At 48.1% G+C, this 17,188-nt stretch overlaps 1 protein-coding gene across 1 annotated transcript in view; it reads left to right on the top strand.

Annotated features, from left to right (window-relative positions):
• The window catches only part of CFAP299 (cilia and flagella associated protein 299), a 124,014-nt gene that overhangs the window by 79,601 nt on the left and 27,225 nt on the right, over nucleotides 1-17,188 (top strand). The window lies entirely within an intron of this gene.

The raw sequence follows: 17,188 nt of genomic DNA, 5'->3' as shown, positions 1-17,188 counted from the left end.
CACACAAGACAACTTAGCAAGACGTCAAACGCGTGGCGTTCACGTGGGCTGAACGCGTTGTTTCGTCCACGCAAACAGTATAGGGAATGAGGCACGTTGACGGAGCTTCGTCAGGACAGGTTTGTAACCGTAATTTGGCTGTTGACTACCGAGCCCTCAAACTTTAGTTGAAATTTCCAAGCTGTCCTTGCCAGGGCTGAAGGTTGTTGGCTTCTTTGTATGAAATCTGAGGGTTTTAGTAACCTGTGCTGTAGGTGCCGGGAGAACACAGAGTACCACAAACCTCACCGCAAAACGGTGAAGTCCAGCATTGTGGTATCTCCTCCCAGGTCTCCAGTGGACTGTGAAAACGGCCTGGAAAATTAATAAAATTCAAATAGAAGTCAAAAATGGGAAAAATGCTATGCAAATATCACTATTGGCCCAGGATCCAATTTCCTGTACTCCAGATTAAGTGAACAACTAGGAAATGCAAATAAGAGCTACCAACAGAGAGAGGGAGCCACAGGGCAACCGCCAATCAAGGGGAGAGCGAGGGCTTTTCGGTCGAGGCAAAGGCATGGACAGAAGGCCAGATCCGTCAAGGAGCTTGGAAGAAACCACAGAAGGGCAACGCTTTTCTGCAGTGACGCACGTTCTTACGCAGACCTGTCCTTGTTTTATGCCAAGGCAGTGCAGCCATATGCATGATGACTGTTAACTGAGCCAGGAAAATGAGGATATATTCGAGTAAATCATAAAAGTGATTAGAAATGGAAGGCTGTGGTGTAATTTGGGATGAGGGAGGTGTGGGTCTGTTTGTTTGTGTATTTGGAAGGCTGTTTTTCCCCTAAGAAGCCTGTCTGTTCCCAGCTAATGGCAGCTAGACGCTTGATGGGGAGGCTTCATCATTTTAAGATTTGTTTCCGTGTATTTAAAGGACTAATGTAGGGTAACATCTGTCTCTTATCCTTCCCTTCTTTCTTCCTTCTCCAGTCATGTATCTTTTCCGTGGAGAAACAGCAGCGTTTCCATAGAGTCTTAGGTAATGATTTCTGTCCTAGTGACACCGATGTTTAATTAGCACGAGGCTTGGAGTGTTCTGCAGCGCTGTGCTGCTCTGATAAAGGGGCCAGACAGAAGCGCAGCGGTGCGGCTTCCTCCGGCTTTGATGTTGGAGTACTGCCGTCTTTGGAAGAACCTCTGAGGAAACGACTGAGATGTGAAGGGGGAACCCTTAGAACTGAGTCCTCTGGAGGGGACTTCCCACTGCCTTCCTCACTCCCCTTCCAGAGAGGAATTCGCTTTCCATTTCTGCAGTGAAACCAGCTGGCAGCACAACACACACTGCAGTTTTTGATCATAGCTTGCCTAGAAGTATGTGTTCTGGGGAAGTGGAGCGCTGAAATGTGGATGGGGGCAGGAAATATTCGTGGAATATGTCTGAAAGTAACTAACTTGTAACCCCGTGCGACAGATAGGACAGCTTTTGTTTCTGGCGCGCTTCAGTTGAGGCTCCTCTGCTGGGACGGGCGAGGAGATGGTTCGGTGGTGCTGTTGTGCAGTCTGAGCTGTGCCACAGCGTGAAGCTGGGGCCGAGTCATGGTGCACGTGCTCCCTTGGGAAAGCTCTTTTTCCCTTCCAAGGGCAGCAAGGTGCGATTGTGCTGTCAGCGGTTCTGGCTCCGCGTTGCCCCCCGGCCTCTGGTGGCAGGAAGGGTCAGCCAGCAGCGCTTGGGAAGGAGCTGGGCTGCCGCAGGGGTGCCAGTCCAGCTGGGGCCTTGGGGTGGACAGGCTGGACTTCGATCTCTCGAGTCCCAGCATGTCCCACATGGTCTGTGGTCTCTGGATAGCTGGTGCTGCGTCGCGTGGGGGCAGCGTGCCAGCGGTGGGCTATGCCTGTCGCGCTTGCTGACTTGCACGTGGGGATAATCCCAGCAGCGCTCTGCACCCGCGGACTGGTAGGGGTCTGCGGTCACGCATGTGGGGGCTGGAAGGGCTGCGTTTAACGGGCAACCTTGCACCGCTTGGTCAGTTGGCAGGTGGACTGGAGAGGTACTTGGGATGCTAGGAAAAATGGCGAGCAGGTCGCCTTCTTAAGTCTTCAGGTTTGAGAGGCGTGAGAGCGTTGGCATACAGTAGGAGTAGCGGGCCAAAGGGTCTGCTTGAAATGTGCCCTCGGTGCAGCATTGGCCCCCCTTCAGGGCACGAGGTCGCCGGAAGCCGTGCTAAAGGTCTTATCCCTTATTTCCGTCGCTCTATCTTTCACCTCAGGCTGCAACTGTGATAAAAGTCACCTCTCCCCCTTCGGAACTCTTCATGATGATGCCACTCTTCGGTTTTCTCTATTTTTCTTTTGTTGAGTAAATAACTATTGAGGGGAAAAAAGTCTGTAGCCTGTCAGCCCCGTGGGCTGTACGTGCAAGTCATTAAAGACGTGACTGTCGAGCATCTCCTTTGTGTGACAGAACTGGGACCAAAGGCATGTGATTCTGTGGAACAGGCTTGATTTGGTCAACCAAAATTATAAGTTAGCTGTACTTTTCTCTTTGTCATTGATGGCAGAGTTTTAATGTGGTCACAGTACGTAGTCACATGATTTACAGCCAAATGGATTAACCGCTGACTTACGCTTCACATGAGGCGTATAAATCCACGTGGATACCTTCCAGATGCGAGGCAGGGAGCAGCGAGACATCTTTAGCATGTGTTAGCGAGGCTGTTTTCTGATAGCAAATAAACCCGTGGGACTGAATCACACTGATGGGACGTTTTAGGAGAAATTACAGCAAAGATGTGCTTGACAAGGCCCTATAGGCTAATTATAGGCAGCTCTGTCAAATTTAGGGTAAACTTGTCTTTTTTTTTTTTCCCTTCCCCTTCCATCCACATTTGGTGCAGGGTTCTTCTGGTTACTTGTGGGCTGCTGAAGCTTTGCGTGAAGGCATCTGCACAGTGGCACCACCCTGTAATTACACGGGAAGGGATCGCCGTCTCGTGATTTTGCTGGTAGCCGTACTTGCCCGGTGTCTTCTGAGCGTGGCGGGAGGGACGTGGCGTTTGCACCAGCCCGGGCTGGAGCGGGCATTTGGTGAAAGAAATGCACAACCTGAGGAACGAGGGGATGCTTGCCGCCGGGCTACAGAGCAGAGCTGCTCCAAGGAGAGCTTTCCCGGAGCCCCCGCGAGTGGGGCTGGGATAGCCAGCCCCTTTGTGGTTTTTGCCACAGAGACGTGTTTAAATCTAATTAGGTTGTGTTCTGTTTTTTTCCTTGTTTTTTTTTTCTTTTTGACAGGAGCTTTTGGGGTGTTTGGTCACTTAAGGCTACTTTTTTCACTCCCAGTTCAGTCTTCTGTTTCAGTTGACTGTTCACACTGTGATCGTGCGCTCTGCAAGGGCTTCTCCCTTTTGACCATTTCCCGGCACTTGTTTGGGCTGATGGGTTGGTTCCTGTCCTCCCACGGCAGAAGCAGGTGAATTTCAGTGATGTTCAAAGGAAGTGAAGTGTGTTTCTTAAATATAGGCTTTACATAACTAAAAATCTTACAAGCAGGAATGCTAAGAGAGAAATTAAGTTTTGTGGAAGCCAGCTTTGCTTGCAGATGCTTTCCTCAAAATGTGTCAGCAATCGCTGAGAGCAGAGGTGAGTGAGAGTGCTCTACCCAAGGGAAGTGGCAGGAAAAATATGCTGGATGCTTAGTGTATCATTTCTCTGGGTGTTGGATTTGGTATTTATTAATAAAAATCTTTGAACGACCTCTGCAACTTACCAATAAGTGTTAGTCAAAGCTCCCTACTCTGAAGAGTTTGCAAACTTCCAAGTCTTTTCAGAGCCTGCCACTGCCCCATGTCTGTGCAGAGCCACGAGCTCGTGGACCTGGACCTGTCTCCATCCCGTGAAGGTGGGCAATGAATCTGTAACTGATCTGCTCCAAAAGTGAAAAATTCTCCGTGGTCTCTTGCAGCAGCTCTGGTGTTAAGTACACACAGGGTGTGCAGCTGAGGTTCAAGCCCTGAGGCTGCCAAGCACATTTTACAAATGTTTCAGTAAACAGCATTTTAAAAAAGGAAGAAAAAAAAAAAAGCAGTTGAGAACAACTAGTTCAGTTCAACGGTTGGAAGCATGACATTCGTTACAGTCAAATCTGTTCAAATATCCTTGACAAATACCAGGAAAGAGAGTTCTTTAGGCAGGTGGGTTGTTATTAAAGGTCACTCCTTACCAAAAGAAAAAAAAAAAGGGAGGAAAAACTGTGAGGATTGTAAATCCTTCTCTCCTCTCAGAGAAGCAGCGTGGCTGGAAGGGATGCGCTGCAGGTGGGTGTGCAGAATGTGGCTCGGGAGCCGCTGGCACTGGTCGGGCTTGACGTGTCCTCGAGTCAGGGAATGCTCAGTGGAATTGGAGAGGTGCCTTTGAGAGGTTTTACACCCTGAGCAGATCACGTGGAATTACGCATATGTACATCAAATCCTATTTTTAATTAGGATTTCAAAATCAACAACCCAACTGTCTTCTGTGCCCAGTGACAGGGAAAAATGAGTGTGTTTTTCGTATGATGAAAAGCATCTAAACTTTCATATGTTGAAAGTAAGATGCTTTTGCTTTGCTTTACCTCCTTTCCTATCTTTCTCCTTCTAGTTCATTTTGCTTTGTGTTTTTTTTCCCCTTTGTGGAGGCTTAAGAACTTGGATGGATGTTTGAGCTGCTTTTTAAGTTTTGTGCAGCTCTCTAGGGCCAGGGATCTTAGTTTGTTTTGCTTGACCTCAGTAAAGCAGTTTTTTAACCGTATCATATAAACCTTGAGGCATCAGCGAATGCTTATTCTATCTGGCAGGGATTCTTGCAGCGGTCCTACAGGTCTCATAACTTAAGGAGAGTTGAAGTGTGTACGTGATTGCATAGCAAATGGTCGTGAACCCCGCAGCAGCCACTAGAAGCCATTGTCATCATAACTGGAGTTCAGCTCCCCTTGGATTTTGTATCAGACTATGTTCCTCCTGTGGTTTTTGATTTCTGCTTGCCCTCTCCTTTGCCTTTTGTGTCTCTCCTAGGTTTCATCCGAACTGCCATCAAGAAAAGTGATGTTTTAGCAGTTTTAGTAAACTGTGCCTATTTGTACCTTGGTGTGAATAAGTTCACAAAAGAGCTCATTCTGTGGTTTTTGGAGAAGAAAGCGGCTGTAGATGTTAGCACCGGTTAGCCCCTCAGCACCTGCCAAACACAGCTAGTTTTTCAGCTGTCCAAAGGCCAAGGGGTAGTAAGCAGAGGCTTCGGAAAAGCAAGCAAGCACTTGCTTGTGTCAGCAGTATCCTTGCCTTGAAGTTGTTGTTATGGAAGTAAGGATAACCCCAGAGCACAGGGGGTGATGTGTTCCTTTTAGTCCTTGCCTAAAAGAGGAGGGCTGTTAAATTCTATGCGACTTGGTGCTTTTTTGAGGTGTTTGTTGATTCCCACGTAGCTAGGTAGTGTGGTACAAAATGAGAACGTTCTGATATCGTAGTGAATTGTGTATTTGTACCTCCTTAGGGAGGCACTTACCTAGATAACAGTCTCTTAATGTAAATTACTCAGGGTGGGGAGGGTTGTTGCCCACGAGCGGAAGGGTCCAGCGTAGACCTGGCCCTGTGGTTTGCATCACTGACTGCAGCTGTAGGTTGTCAGAACATGGTGTTGGCCAACGCAGTGGGACATTCTGGGGTGCACACAGGTTATGTCTGTTGAGAGCAAAGTAACGCTGAGTTTGGTAGCTTTGCTGGCTGATACAGACTCGACGTCTTGCGAGACAAATCCCGGATCCAGCGGAGGATGCTTGGGCCGCTCAGCTGGGTGGTGCGCACCCAGCCGGACCCCTGTGTGCCGCCCAGGCAGGGGTGCCTCTGCTCGTCCCGCAGTGCAAGCGGGGAGGTGTGTTTTCCTCATGTGATTTCCCAGCCTGTTTTTGACAGTCTGTCTCTGTGACCTTCCCGTGGCTGCAGTCCCCAGGCCTGCGACCAGCGTTCCTGTGCTCTGCTCGCACTGCCAGCACGCTCCCTCGGCCGTGTCTTAAACACCGGCTTTGGAGACATCTGGTTTTGCTGAAGTTGAGCTATTCATCTAATCCCAAAGCTACACGTGAGTCCTGTGTTGTAATCCCCTCAAGAAAAAATGTAACTGCAAGAGTTTCTGCAGCCATTATCGGCACCGAAGGGACAGCATGGATCGTGTTTTACTCTTAGGTCAGCAGAAAATAGGAGAAGATTTGAAATTTGGAAAGTTATTTGCTTATATTTTTTCCATGTAATTGTAAGAGGTCTTTTCTGTTTTATTTTTTCTATCAAAACAAAACGAAAACAAAAAACCAAAACAAACCCCCCAAGTTCAAAGACATTCAAGTTAACCCTCTACTATTTTTACAGTCATTTTTCTCCACTGGAAAACAAGTTATATAAACAGACTTCTAAAATGAAAACCCCTCAGAACTGGGCAGAGGAAGCGTTCCTCCGGTACGACTTGAAATAAAAAAGCAGCACACCTGCTCCCAGCTGGATTTTCCCTGCGACGCGTATCTCGCGCAGCCCCAGCTATGTGAAGTCGCTTCCAAGTCAAACAAGTAGCAATTTTCAAGTAGCACCTCCAGAGGAAGGAGGCCAGGCCTTGCCAGCAAAGCCCAGCCCCTGAAGGTTCCCGCTGCACAGGCTTTATTTTCCTTTCCCTGACCCGTTGGCACAGCGCTGTTCGCGATGGCCTGGCCGACCCCTGCAGCAAAGCGGTCGGAAATAGCGGGCGGCTGGCACCCGGGACACCTGCGGCACGCCGAACACTGGGGGACTGTTGGTCCCGCAGGACTCACGGGCCGTGGGGAGACTTCTCCTGGCGGGGTGCCTGTCCAGGCACGCGCGGCCGGAGAGAAAGTCGAGCAGGACAGCCCTGGGGCCCCGAAAGGTTTCTTGGCCAATTAATAGAAAATATATGATTTTTTTTTTCTTTCCATCAGAGGAAGAACAAGGATGACCAAGACGTGAGTGCAGGAGCCCTCTGTGCAGCGCTGCTGTTGTCTCGAGGGCACAGTTGGTACAATATTTGGGCGGGCTTCGAGCCGTCCCTTTCATTGACTTTGAGGCACACCCTTACTATTCTAGTTTCTTATGCCTCACTACTAATTTGTTCATAAATCAGGTGTTTGCCAGGCAAAATGCTTTGATGCCCTTCTGATGGAGCAGGTACAGGAGAGCAAGCTGAAAAAAAAAAATAACCAGCTCTACCCCAAAACCCTTAAGAAATTTTTATGGACTTTTGAAACTTGATATTTTTGGAAAAAGAGACTGTGTTTCTTCTCGCATCCTTGCCAGGCTGAAATCTTTTGCTAGTTTGTCTAACGGTTTACATGTCTAATAATTACACAGCTTTTATATGTTTTAGCAGGAAAAATAGAAATGTATGTTCTCAGTGAACCAGCTAGGAGAGTGACTTGAATTTCTACGTTTCTTTCTACGTGTTCATTTCCTGTGGTGCCATGGGTGAGTGGTGAACTGGTGATGGCTTTTGCCAACTCGGAACCCACCGTATGTCCAGCTGCGCTTGCGATAGCTTCTGCTGTCTGACTTAGAACACATCGTGTAGCTCACAGGGAAAAGTTCATCAAAAAACCCTAGTAGCTTAATTTTTAAAACCTCTGGTTTAGGGAATGCTTGAGCTGCAGGTTGACGGGGTTCAGGATATTGCGTTGGGGAAGCAGCATTACACACCGGCCCCGTCGTTCTGTATTTTCCCAGACATCTGTTGTTGGTCCCTTCAGGGACTGGACTAGATTTCGGTGGAATTTAGTCAGCCATTTTTCTGGTTTTGTGGCCCAAGGACAGAGCTATGGCATCCAATCATTATTAGCCAGCTGGACTGAGTTGAAGATAATGAACTAATTAACTAATCAACTCAAGGTACAGATCCTGCCTACAAGAGGCAGGCCCTTTCCTCCTGGCTGTGGAAGATGCAAGAGTGTCCTTGGTGCTGCAGCCCGGGCTGGTGAGCAACACAGAGCTTTCCCAGGATCAGACCGCTGCCTTGACCCTGAGTCAGCAAATTCCCTTTAACAAGTGGTTGTTTGTCTTCGCGCGTCCTTGTTACGGACGGACTGTAGAAATGGAGCTTGTAAAGACTTGGTAGGATGCCCTATTGTTAGCGTGCAGTTCCTTGGATATTTATATAGGTGGAGTACAGAACAAGATCGTTTCTCTGGTGGAAGTGAACGTGTCATGTGGCCACAGTAGTCTGGATTTAGGAAAGACGCCTTTCCTGCCTCGTTCAGCCGGTCTTGACTATCGCTCTTCACTTACAACCTGCAGAAATTTGCCTCTCTGTCAGAAACAAGTAGCCCGGGGACCCTTGCCAAACCTGCTGCTTGTGCATGATGGGGTTATCTCAGCCTCTCTGGCTCGTGCCGTGGCTTTCGACAGGCCCCTGCACAGCCTCGTGTCCTAATAACTTCTCTTCCTGCCCCTTGGCTCCCCGCAGCACAGTGGGGACTGGAGCCCTCCAGGCTACTGGGTTTTTCTGGCTGCTGTCCCCGTGTGCGCAGGAGCGTTTCTGTCTGGGTTTCTTTCAGGCACAGAAATAGGGACGCTTTTTCTCACGCATCTTCAAGAAATCTTGGGAGACAGGAGTCAGTCAGCTTTCCTTCCAGTGATTCTTGAGTTGAGACTTGCTGTTAGGGATGCTCGAGGTTTTGTATCAAAGTTATGATTACGGTAGAGCATCAGCTGTAATTATTCTTTGGAACGTTTGCATATGTCTATTTGTTTACATGCAAGAGCCACTGACTTGCTATTGACAGTAAACTGGGTGGCTGTCACACACACTCTGAGCTGGTGTATTGGAAATGAAATGAGCGGAGAAGGTAGTGGTGCTTTTTTCCTTCTGCTCTGTTTCAGTGCTTAACTACTGTTGGCACTGAAACGCCCAAAAAACAAAGAAAGAGGCATTTAGCTGAGGAAAAGAGGAACTGGTGAAAGTTCAATATGAGCAGAGCTCAGCAGTGGGGCAAATACTGAGAAAATGGTGAAACCATAAACCGTTCCCGAATTCCGGTAGGTTTCACTGGGGACTTACCTGCAAGGCAGCTTGTTTTACCAAAAAACATTTCAAGGATGCTATTTTGAAACAATGAAACAGCATGAAAAGCTTTGATTGGCAAAGGATCCTTCCTGTGAAGTTGTCCCTGTTCTTTAAGGTCTCTTTTTGCGTACTTTTTCTGTGCAAGGCCATCTGTGGCTGTAGCATTGGAGTAGGTACTCAGCCTGTGCTTTTTCCTTGATCTCCCCACAACAGGGAGCTGCGTTGGCCCCACATCCCCTGGACCCTTCATCCTGCCTCTTGCCTGGATGCCACAGAAACGTGGTGCGCTGGGGCTTGGCAGAGGGATTTGGAAGAAGCACATGGGAACTCAGGTTCTTCAGCAGGCATCAAGTGTCATCCTGAGCAGCTAGAAACCCCCTGTGGTTGATTTTGCCTCCTCTGGGATCGTGAGAGTCATGATACGGTGCGGTACGATGTCTGGCTGTGGTGCATAGCGAGGCCTCAGCCAGCACCTTAGCAGAGAAGGTGGTTCAAAAAGATTTTGTTCATTCGAGAGAGCGTTGGCGGGCCGAGATGGCAGCTGTTTGGAGTGTTCTTCCCTCGGCTTGCTCTTTTCGTGTACCAAGCTGGTTTTTGGGTTTGGCTTTCTGTTTCTGAATGTACTAAAAGGCTGGTAGTTTTGCAGCAGCTTTAAAGAAAAGCTTGCTTCCCAAAAAGGTTTCAGGAAACATCTGCACCTCTCTTTTTTGATAGGTCTTAATTAAAAAGCAACCCATCTCTCCCTAATCTTATACCTAAATTCAGGTGGGGTGGGGAGTCCTGCACTGGCTTTGCTTTTTCATTTTCTTTTTATTTTTGTTTTTCTTCCTTGTTTCTTGTTGTTTTACTGTTCTTCTCCCTCCTACCTTTCTTTGCACAGAGACGACTGCCTTGATACTCGTACTTCTTTCCTCCTTGCATCTCCTCGTTCTGCTCAGAGCACTACCTGCAGTAACTTATCCCTCTTGGACCTGGAATGCGAATTCTTCTCTGCCGGGAAGGACCTGCCTTGTTCCGCGTTAGCTGAACTCGAAGGCTGTGGCTACCTTCTCGCTGCTGACGCTGACTTCTTATGTCTGTCTGAGCAGGTTTTAGGTTCTGAGTGAATTTCTGTTTTTAATAAGCTCCCTTATTTTAATGCTATCAGAATTGCTCTAAACTCACGCAGCAGGCTGTTCTCAGCCAGAATATTGTTTTCAAACTGAGGCAACACCCTGTTTACATAGATAAGCAAATTCACAGTCGGCAGAGCTTCTTCCAGTTGGAGCAGCTGCTGAATGCTTAACAGTAAGGGACTGGGAAGCACATGTTTGGCATACATGGCAAACATCTCTTCTTCTGAAGGGTAACCATCTTTTCCTTTTTTTTTTCTTTTTTTTCTCAAGAGTTGAAAGCTCGAACATCTGCTTCTTGGCCAGCCATTCTTTCCCACAAAAGCTGCTTCTCAGGTTCAAAAAAGCTTGGTTAGGTTCTTGTGTGTGTCTGCGTCGCGGTGCCTGTGTGTCTGACACATGCCCAGAACCACGCCAGGGGAGCACGGGGAGGTGTTAAACAAGGCCGACTCGGTGGCGGACCTGTGGCCGGTGCCCAGTGGCTGCTGCGGAGCGGTGCCGTGTGGCCCCGGGGACTGTCACCATGGGCAGGGCAGCAGCTGCGTGGCGCTTGCTCCGACCGTTCTGCGGTGCCACCGTGCTGGCCAGAGGCTGAAGTCCCGTGAGACAGGGGCTTTGAGCACAGCTCTGCAGTCAGGATGCTCAGGGGCTGCTCTTGGGACGTAAAGCTGACGGTACCTGGTTGGGTGGATGAAAGTAGTGCACACTCCTGGCCAGCTTCTCGAAGGATTTGGCCCCAGTGACAGAGAAACACAATTTCCAGTTACAGGGCAGGTGTATTGCTTGTATTACGGCACGGTTTTTGTCTCTGTGTTTCTGCTGGCTAAATAAAACGTACAGGAATACTTGTGCGTGCTCTGGTGGCCCGGGTCGGCACCAGACAGTGGCCTCTGGGGCTGGAATCCAACATTTAGGTGGGGAACAGGGAAAAAAGCCTATAGAGATGCGATTTAACTGGTACGGTCAGAGATTGGAGATATTTTTAGTGAGGAGAAAAAAATGAGACAAACATAAATTTTACATTTGTGTGAGTAGGTGTAAGGATCTCTTCTGGTTTGTTTTTGTGTTTTTTTTTTTTTTCCTTCTCTGTTTTTTAAAATTTACATTTACCTTTAGACCATGTCCTGCTTATTTTGGATAGACGAGAAGAACGCAGTCTAAAGACTGCTGTGCACCTCTGCTTACTCTCAAAGTCCTTGGTTGTTTTTCTTTTCTACAGTAATAGGCAGGTAAAAGATGCATGTTTTCCAAAAGCCTGCTTGGCATTTTAGAGCATAGGCAAAGGAAACTGAAGTAATTTCAGATATGTTACAAGTTTTAGAAACGCTTCAAAATTAGCCTAAGAGAGTGGTATTTCCAGATGAAACTCTGGGAACATGCGCTGAAGCGCATTGTAGGCGTGCTTTAGTGGCCATTCAGTCTCTCAATTAGAAGGAAAACGTATTTCTGCTGTACCCCACCCTGTTCATCCAAAATCCATTGTGCAGAAGGTTAAATCCCAACCTGTAAGCCTGTGTGTTTTGGTATTTTCTTTCCCAGCTAACCAAAAGAACAGGTCAGCAATTTATTCCTACTTGCAAAGCAGACATAGTAGTAGCATCTGGTTTAAAGATAGAGAGGTGAGGTCCTTTCTCTGACTACTGTTGCCCACTGGTATTTCTGTTAGATGTAATGGGGTCTGCAGGTGGCAAATAAGGCCAAACACTACACCACAAATATAAATTGCTAATCATTAAAAATATGTTTCAACTGTTAATGTGTTTTAGGCCTGTCCCTTTCAGCCTAATTCTGCTCGTTCCCCTGGGTCCCCCCCTGTGATATTGTCCACCTGATGAGGGCTTCCTCCATGGATTAGTAATTCACTCCTAAATATTGTCTGTCTTTACGTTCCCGTCGTCTGCCCTCGGGTTGGCATGCTGCTCAAGGACTGCATTACGGGACTGTTTCACCAGACAGCAGGGCTGCACTCTTTGTAAGCCCCTATGTTCTCTCTCCTCAGCTGCGCTGCGCTTGAACACGAATGCAGTAGAAGAATTTCGAAGAAAGCTGAATCACGGCGTGCTCCGGTTAATGCGCCATCTTGTAGGTCCGGGTCCAGCAAAGCCCTTGGATGCAGTTAAAAACCAACTGTGATGAGTGTGTCGAACGTGCCCACAAACTGTGCTGAGGAGGTGCCGAAAGAGAAGCCTGTATTAAAATGTTTTTTTTCGGAGTGGAAATGTTCTGCTCTGAGGATGGAGAAAAGGCAAGGGTTTGGGGAGAGATTAAAGCTTTCGTAAGGTAATTGGCACCCGTACCTTTCAAACCCTGAAAAGTACCTGTTGTTTTTCCTCTTCCCAGGGATGTTAACTGGTCTTACAAACAATGTTAGTCTTTGCTGTGTGCTTTGCCAGCGTAGAAAAAAGGTCTGAGTCCTGGAGAGCTCATTTAAAGTGTCACCTTGTGAAAAAACAGACAGCCTTTCTGCTATGTGGGAATTAGCACAGATTTGAGGTCTTTCTTGGAAGGCTTACCTCTATCGATAGCTTTTTTTTTTCATAAGCAGCATTACGTGGCAGCAGACAAAGACCACAGGTCAGACTGTCCCCGCAGTACGGCAGTGTAGGGCAGATCCTCATACCAGTTCCTCTAGGAGAGGAGAGGGGCACAGAGGAGTGATGTGCGTCCTGTGCCTTGGTTCCACACTTGTGTTCTAAGCAGAGGGCAATGGTCCTTCAGGTGTGGAATTTTTCCAAGAGCCAGATATTCCTTACTGTGAGGAGTGTAATTCTTTCTGGTAATGTTAACAAAATGGGAAAAAAGGCAAACAAATTCTCCGCCAACCTAGCAGTCTGAGCAGCGCCTGGCGGTGTGGGCAAAAGCAGGTCTTCTGTTCTTGGACGAACGCTGAACCTGGTTCACGATGCGTACAAGTATACCCCGAATAACGGGCAAACCCTGGCATTTAGGTGTCCATGGTAAGGTCTTGTTGGGAATCAAATCCAATTTTAGGAAAGATGTAATATATAGAGGAGTAAATCACTGGCAGGTGGTGTTTGGTTTTTTTTCTTACAACTTGAAAGTTCACAAATGGAACTAGCCTCCAACATAGACAATGTTTTCTCAGATGTCGCGTGGAAATTGTGCTCAGAACAGTTTGTTTCCTTTAAAGATAAAGGTCCAAGGCCTTTGTAGTTGCACGGTCCTGCCTTTTAAGCAGATGATTTCGGTAGCTTTGGAAGCGCAGCTTGAAGAACGTGCTTGAGAACCGTGGAAAACCCAATACCCAAATCAGGCAAGTTATGGTCCAGACTCTTACCCAGCCTATCGATAGCGATGTATAAGCAGGCTGTAAGCAGGAGGTACGTGTCATTTGCGTCGTTTCTAGAATCCTTCTGTAATCTTTGGCATTAATACCTGCGAGAATTGCGTGCGCACTGTTTACCAATGATGGCCAAAGGAAAGCTGTGTGTGTTTGGATTTTTCCTGCCTCAACACCTCTCCAGGCTTTCCTTTTTTTCTTTCATAGATTTGGAGCACGACACACAGATCACATGCTTTTTGTTTAATTGCTTTGAATGAGCTGGATGAAACAGCCCTCAGGTTGCTGTTCAGGTTAGAAGTGCGTGCAGGAGGTTGGAGTCCATCTTCGTGGTTGAGCGGGTGTGTGCTGTGAACAAGGCGACCCACCCAGTACATACAGTGTTTGTCAATATAGGGACTTATGGGAAGCAGTACGTACCGTAGAGTATAACTTGCAAAAACTTTGTAGTATAGGTTTGGCCCAGAAAAATTCCCGAAATATTATCGAAATTAACTGAACCTCTAGTATTTGGGAAAAAAATAAACAAACAAACAGGCATTGAACTCAAAAGCAAATGCCTCTGCTTCAAGTTTGTACCTGTGCTGGAAGTACTCGGAGGTTGATCTTCTTTCATGGTTGTCCCCACCTAACTGGCCTGCTTCCATCGTTTCCGACTGATAGCTTAGGATCTGATCTCTCAGCAGCCCTGAGGAGAAGGACTTGGGAGTACTGGTGGACGAGAAGCTCAATATGAGCCGGCAATGTGCTCTTGCGGCCCAGAAGGCCAACCGCGTCCTGGGCTGCATCAGGAGGAGCGTGGCCAGCAGGTCGAGGGAGGTGATTCTCCCCCTCTACTCTGCCCTCGTGAGACCTCACTTGGAGTACTGCGTCCAGTTCTGGAGTCCCCAACATAAGAAGGACATGGACCAGTTGGAGAGGGTCCAGAGGAGGGCCACAAAGATGATAAGAGGGCTGGAGCACCTTTCCTATGAGGACAGGCTGAAAGAGTTGGGGCTGTTCAGCCTGGAGAAGAGGAGGCTCCGGGGTGACCTTATAGCGGTCTTCCAGTACCTCAAGGGGGCCTACAGGAAAGATGGGGAGAGGCTGTTCAGGAGGGCCAGTTATGATAGGACAAGGGGTAATGGTTTTAAAATAGAGGGAGGTAGGTTCAGGTTGGATATTAGGAAAAAATTTTTTACTATGAGAGTGGTAGAACACTGGAACAGGTTGCCCAGAGAGGTGGTGGATGCTCCATCCCTGGAGACGTTCAAGGCCAGGTTGGACAAGGCCCTGAGCAACCTGATCTAGTAGGAGATATCCCTGTTCCTTGCAGGGGGGTTGGACTAGATGACCTTTGAAGGTCCCTTCCAGCCCTAACCATTCTATGATTCTATGATTCTATGATTTTGGGCTGGGGGAAGTCAGTTGCGTTGGGTTTGTGTGGCGGGGATTTGGTGGCAGGAGAAGGGCCACAGAGATACCCCCTCTGAGAAGCTGCTAGGAGCGTCCCAGGCTCCAAGTGAGACCCGCCTCTGGCCAAGGCTGAACCGGTTGGCGCCTCTGTGAGTAACATATTAAGACGAGCGGGAGGGAAACCTGTGCCCTGCGGGACCCACAGCACAGAGGAGTGGGACATGAGAGAAAAAGCTCTGCAGACACCAAGGTCAGTGAAGACGGAGCAGGAGGAGATGTGCCCCGGCTCAGATTCCCCTGCAGCCCGGAGTGGTACAGTGGGCAGTCCCCCATGCAGCCTATGGAAGTTAACGGTGGAGCAGAGTTCCCCCCGCAGCCGTGGAGGACCCCACGCCAGAGCGGCTGGCTGCAGCCGTAGAAGGCCGTGGCTCTGTGTGAAGCCCGCGCTGGAGCAGTCTGTTCCTGCAGGACTGCACCCCGCGGGATGCACCCGTGCCGTAGCAGTTGAAGAATGGCAGCCCATGGGAAGGACTCGCGTCGGAGAAGTCCCTGGAGGATTATCTCCCATGGGAAGGAACCCCATGCTGGATCAGGGGAAGAGTTTGAAGAGGAGTCCTTCCCCTGAGGAGGAAGGAGCGGCAGAAACACCATGGGATGAACTGACTGCAACTCCTGTTCCCTGTCCCCCTGTGCCATTGTTGGGGGGAGGTAGAGAATTCGGGAAGAAAGCTGAGCCCGGGAGGAAAAGAGGGAGTGGAGAAGGTTGTGAGTTTGATTTTTTTTTTTTTTTTTTTTTTTTTTTAAGATCTGGCTTTGTTTCTCATTATCTTCTCTGATGTAATTGGTAACAATTTAAATTGATTTTTTTCCCCAAGTCAACTCTGGTTTGCCTGTGACTGTAATTGGTGAGTGATCCCTCTCTGTCCTTGTCTCGACCCACAAGCCTTTTGTTATATTTTCTCCTCCTGTCCCACCGTGGGGAGGAGTGAGCCAGCGGCGTTGCGGTGCTTAGTTACGTAGCACATGGCAAGGCAACTGTACGCGGCACCCATGCTTAGATACAAGACTGGGTGTATGTCACTTATTTATCTCACTGCCTCATACCGGGTCTTGCCGGGCTCTCCAGACACATCAATCCGTTGTTCAAAGCAGGAGGTGCTGGGGATAGGGAGGAGACGTGTATTGCAAGATGGTCAGATGTATCGCAGGAGATTATTCGGGCTCTTCCTGTCAACATGGTTGATGGTTCAAAATTGCAAAATCAGCAACACATGTTTTGATGGAATTAAACGTGAAACTGGAAAAGGAAGCATGTCTCAAGTGTAACAGAGGCTTGCCAGATAAACCATTACACTCTAGAAAGCTGCTGCTGTTAAAATAAAAAAATCTTTGTTGAAAGAGTTCCATGTGGTATTGTTTCCGTTTCCCCCACGTTCAGAAAAGTAATATCACTTGATTTCAGTTGAGTAGAAACAAACGTGTACAGATAACAAATACTGTTGTATACTGTCATACCTCTCCCGGCTAATAACCTCTACGCTCAGCGTTTGGTTTTTCCTAAGTGGATCGCAGGATGCAAGAACTCTTGCACCGTGCATGGCCACACTCATCCTGGTCTCTTTGCTTTTTGCGTTGCGGTAGCGTGTGAAAAAGATTTGCCTTCTACCAACCTGTTCTCTGTTCAGTTGGTAAATAAAGCAAATAAAAGGTAAAGGCACAGAGAATGTGTAGAGAGTAAATGGGAATTGGGGTTTCCCGGCAACAAGTGATACACAGAAGGCCATCCCATCGACGCCTTTGTCCGTGACGTGCATCCCAGCAGCCGCAGAGAAGTTCTCCCAAGCGTTACGACCCTAAGGCCGAGAGTGATCTCTCGCAGCCAGCACTGCTGCCGAACGTGTCGCTGTCTTCCAGGTGCCTCGACGCCACCTTTAATTCAGCTCTGACACATGCGGGCGCAACAGCTAAACGCGCAATTTGTTTTCTTACTTGTAGCCACTTGGTTTTAGTCAGCTTTATTTCTAGGCACGGATCGTGGCTTGCTGTTTGTTTGCTTGTGTTTAAATTACCAGATTTTTGCTCTGGAACTCATTAGCTGTTAGGAATGAAACAGTACAGGGGTTGTCTTGCAAGAGAGAGGGCTGGCAAAGTCTGCGCTGTTCTCTGGTCGTAGCACAGAATAGAGAGGTGTATGATAACCGGTTTCCAGTCTGTCATCTTTCTGAAAAGCTAAAAATCTGCTGGGAGTATTAATTTGAGTAAGTTTTACTTTGGCTGTAGAATTGCATCCCCCCAAAAATAACGTTCTCGTCCT

Source organism: Tauraco erythrolophus, chromosome 5, assembly GCF_009769465.1.
Source record: "Tauraco erythrolophus isolate bTauEry1 chromosome 5, bTauEry1.pri, whole genome shotgun sequence".
Classification (NCBI taxonomy): domain Eukaryota; kingdom Metazoa; phylum Chordata; class Aves; order Musophagiformes; family Musophagidae; genus Tauraco; species Tauraco erythrolophus.
Note: the sequence above shows the minus strand (reverse complement) of the source record. Positions and strands in the feature narration are given on the sequence as shown.